Genomic DNA, 4628 nt, shown 5'->3' on the forward strand with positions numbered 1-4628 from the left:
GTGTGTGTGTGTGTGTGTGTGTGTGTCTGTGTGTGTTTGTGTGTATGTGTGTGTGTGTGTGTGTGTGTGTGTGTGTGTGTGTGTGTGTGTGTGTGTGTGTGTGTGTGTGTGTGTGTGTGTGTGTGTGTGTCTGTGTGTCTCTGCATGTCTCTGCGTGTGTGTGTCTTTGTGTGTGTGTGTGTGTGTCTTTGTGTGTGTGTGTGTGTGTGTGTGTGTGTGTGTGTCTGTGTGTGTCTGTGTGTGTGTGTGTGTGTGTGTGTGTGTCTGTGTGTGTGTGTGTGTGTGTGTGTGTGTCTCTGTGTGTGTGTGTGTGTCTGTGTGTCTGTGTGTGTGTGTGTGTGTGTGTGTGTGTGTGTGTGTGTGTGTGTGTGTGTGTGTGTGTGTGTGTGTGTCTGTGTGTGTGTGTGTGTGTCTGTGTGTGTGTGTGTGTGTGTGTGTGTGTGTGTGTGTGTGTGTGTGTCTGTGTGTGTGTGTGTGTCTGTGTGTGTCTGTGTCTGTTTTTTTTTTTGTGTGTGTGTGTGTGTGTGTGTGTGTGTGTGTGTGTGTGTGTGTGTGTTTAGGCCGTTATGCGTCTCTACAGCTGGAGTTCTCTGCAGCAGTGAAGACCAGCGCTGAACAGAAAGAGCTCATCCTCAGACTGGAGCAGGATCTCAGCACCATCCAGACGAAGTCACGACCCGACGCTGAGGTCAGACGCAAGTATGAGCTTCGGAGCCTATTATTATCACAATAATCATTTAGCTTTGCCTTTATTTACTAGCAGATGATGTCATCACTCCATCTGCTGTTTCTGTTTCATCGACAGCTTTATGTTCATGTTTTTCTATTAAAGTTCGGGGAAAAACATTAGCATAGACTCAGGAAATGAATTTTTAACATGCTAAACTGTCCATATTAATTGCAGAAATTAACATTATCCAGCCTTAAAAATACTGACAAAGATTTACTGACAAAATACAAGGAACTGAGAAAATGTCGGACGGATGGTCAGAATGAGGGCTGAAAATAATTTAAAAAAAAATTATATGACATTATAGATAAACCTCAAGGAACATTAAAAATAATAACTAATAAATTAAATGTATTTTATTTTTGGGTGAACCAAAACACAAAAAGAAAAATCACTCACTATTCTGACTCACTCACTAGACTGAAAAACATTAATACAGTTGCTTTAACATAGTGTTTTCTCCTAATATTCAGAATACTGATGCACTTTGTAGGAGGAGTTAAAAAAGCCGTTTGTGAATCTATTCCAAATGAAAGTTGTTGTTTGTGATAACGATTGATTGTTTTTTGTCATCTAGGGTGCAGACAGCAGCGCGGCGATCGTCCCTGAGCCCATTAAAGAGGCCAGCGCTCTGTTCTCAGGTAAACTAAAGCACATTCATACCAGCGGCTCACCATATAATGCTCATGGACACACAATACAGTCTGTCATCAGTCGCTCGAGTCACGAGATGCTCATACAGCTGTGTGCATGTGTGTGTTGAGGTGTGGGCGGCTCTCCTCAGACGGATCTTCCTCAGGGTCAGATGGACTCTCTGCTGTCCATCATCTCCAGTCAGAGGGAGAGATATCAAGTTTCTGCAGAGCTACCCAAACAGAGTAAGTCACGTCACGGCGAGTCGACCATCACCTCGCTCCGGTGTGGAGGACGAATAAAGTAAAGCACTCCAGACGTGGCACAGAAGCTGCATCTGAAGTAATCATATGTATTGATTAATGCAGCTCGGAGTTGGCATGAATGCATTTACACTGCAATTACAATTATGAAAAAAAAATATTTTTTTTCAAAGAAATTTAAAATATGAATGAATCAAGTAATTCTTTATGAATGAGTCACTGAATAGACCTTTATCCCAGTGGAACTGATGATGGATTCTTCTAGTGATGTATATTTTTCAATATGCTGTAATTATTATTGTTTATTGAACTATTTATTTAAAATCAGTATCAAATTTTAATGGATGCTGATATTCGGGAAAAAACACAGCCCCAATATCTTCAATTTCGGGGTCATTCTAACTGCTCTCAAGAGGTGCTCACACATTGTTAAAACAACACTAATGGTATTGTCGGAGATGACACACATCGCACACCCTCACTAGAGCCATCACTGCATGGTGTCGGCCTGAATGTGGACTTCATCTAGTATTATTGGATCTCAAACGCCAGTTTTGTTGAGAGCATGAATGAGATTGTAAGTCTTGTTACAGTAGATGACGAGCACTGAAGTGTGTGTGTGTGTGTGTGTGTGTGTGTGTTTGTGTAGTATTATTGGATCTCTGCGTTACTCGTCTCAGTATGAGGAGAGACTCGACCCCTTCACCTCCTTCAGCAAAAAGGTGAGAATGTGAACATGTTCAAGCTTCAGTTTTGGATTTGTTTGTTAGTTCTGTGCATTCAGGTGTTAGTGGTGATGTGTTTATAATGTGGTTTTCTCTTCAGGAGCGTCTCCGGAGATATCAGAGCTCGGTCTGGTGTGTGACCTGGGTTTGCGCTCATATCGTTCAGTGCTGTCTAGCGATTAATCGTGATCACCTGATCCAGTCAAGTCTCCACCTACATGTTTTTCATTTCGATATACTCCACAATAGGAATGAATGCTAAATTTCAGGTCTCCTTGGGGTTTCCCATCAAGAGAAAAACTATGCTTTAAATTTTGAAAACGTAAAAATAACAACAGCCATAAATATTAGCATTGTAATTATTCCATGAAAAGTTTTATTAAGATATTTATACTGTTTACTATTTTATGCTACATTGGTATTAATTAAAGGAGTAGCATAGTTCTTCGATTGGCTTAATTATTATTTTTATATATATAATTTAAAGGAACAGTTCACCCAAAAATTAAAATTTGCTACATCATCGTAATCCACAGCACTTTACATTTTTGGGTAAATATATTATTTAATTTTTTTTATTTTTGGGGTGAGATATTGTGGTACTCAAATCTATTTTCTCAAGGTTGGCAGATATCTGCAGTGTGTAACTGGTGATCTAAACATACAGTGATCCTACATTTTAGTTACTGGGGGAAAAATCCAGATGCTTGCACAGACATTCAGAGCTAAGCTCACATATGTTTTCAGTGGAGTGTTGTTTAGTCGTTTCCCTCCTCGTTTGCTGTTCCTGCCGTCTGTGCTGATGCTGGGAGTCTGTTTCAAGGTCGTGTGATCCTCTCCAACAAACGGCCAGAACTGTGGCGTTCTTCTACACGCTGATGCTGCACTGCCTCGTCTTCCTGGTGAGTCACATGATCCTCGGTTCACGCGGTCCATCACAGAGCACTGCTGTTTCATGAGTCGTGCCTGTGTGTGTGTGTGTGTGATCAGGTGCTGTATAAAGCCGCCTGGAGTGAGAGTATCGGTCGTGACTGTGCTGCATTTTGTGCAAAGAAGTGAGTGTTTTTACCCCGTGCTTGAGATTCCTCAGTGACATCTGATCTGGTTTTGAACCACTGTGTGTTCACATGAACTGTGTTTAATGCGTGTGTTTTCTGGTTCACACACTCTTTCTTCCTGCAGATACTCGGACCGCCTGCACCGCTTCCATGAGAATGGAGATGAGTTGCAGTAGCGGCTTCTGTCCACTAGAGTTCACATCAATCACATCTTTATATCATGACAATCAGAGCTTGTGTTTAGTTACTGGTCTGCCAGTCTGCCAGATACTTAGACACAACGCATCTGGCACTATATTGATATCCTTTCATTTTGTATATTCAACTATCGGGACTAAAGGTATAGTCTCTTGAAATTAAATTTAAGCTTTTAGGGAATGTGTGTTTTCTTTACAACTAATAAAATAAAATTACTAAAACGTTTGGGGGTCATGTTCTTGAAAGGAGTCTCTTCTGCTCATCAAAGCTGCATTTGTTTGATCAAAAATGCATTAATATTGTAAAATATTATTACTATTTGAAACAGCTGTTTTCTGTGTGAGTTTGTTAAACTGTAATTTATTTCTGTGATGCGCAGCTGTATTTTCAGCATCATTACTCCAGTCTTCAGTGTCACATGATCTTCAGAAATCATTCTAATATGCTGATCTGCTGCTCAAGAAACATTTCTGATTATTTTCAATGTTGGAAACAGTTGTGCTGCACTATATTTATTTGTGGAAACCGTGATGCATTTTATTTTTCAGAACTCACAGATGACAAGAACATTCAAAAGAACATCATTTATTTGAAACAGAAATCTGTAACATTGTAAATGTCTTTACTGCCACTTTTGATCAATTTAATGCATCCTTAATGAATAAAAGTATTGTTTTCTTTCCAAAAAACAAACATACTGACTCCACACCTTTGAACAGCACTGTGCATGATCCAGTAATTGGAGATATTTCCACATTTTCTTTATTGACTCTGAGGAACATCTGTGGAGTGGCTTTAAATACATGAAATGTGTGAAATGGCATGGACTCCTGTACACTGAAAGCAGCATGAACCTAATTATTAATAAATGAAGGGCTTCCTGTGGTCAGAGAATATTTCTGGACGTACACTGATGATGCTGGAGCAGTGGGCTTCTGCTCATGGGTTCATCATTTTCATCCAGCGGGGTGTTGTGTGCTTGAATAATTCATCTAACGGCTCTTAATGAGTCCAGATCCTC

General features: G+C 40.1%; 1 long non-coding RNA gene across 1 annotated transcript; it reads left to right on the top strand.

The window, feature by feature from the left end:
- Positions 1-2289: 2289 nt before the first annotated feature.
- Positions 2290-3857, top strand: LOC109063013. The gene is made up of 4 exons (XR_002013170.2): positions 2290-2348; positions 2452-3253; positions 3342-3406; positions 3534-3857. It is a non-coding gene; the product is annotated as an uncharacterized LOC109063013 (long non-coding RNA).
- The last annotated feature ends 771 nt before the right edge of the window (positions 3858-4628 follow it).

This window comes from Cyprinus carpio, chromosome B15 (genome assembly GCF_018340385.1).
Source record: "Cyprinus carpio isolate SPL01 chromosome B15, ASM1834038v1, whole genome shotgun sequence".
Taxonomy (NCBI): Eukaryota; Metazoa; Chordata; class Actinopteri; order Cypriniformes; family Cyprinidae; genus Cyprinus; species Cyprinus carpio.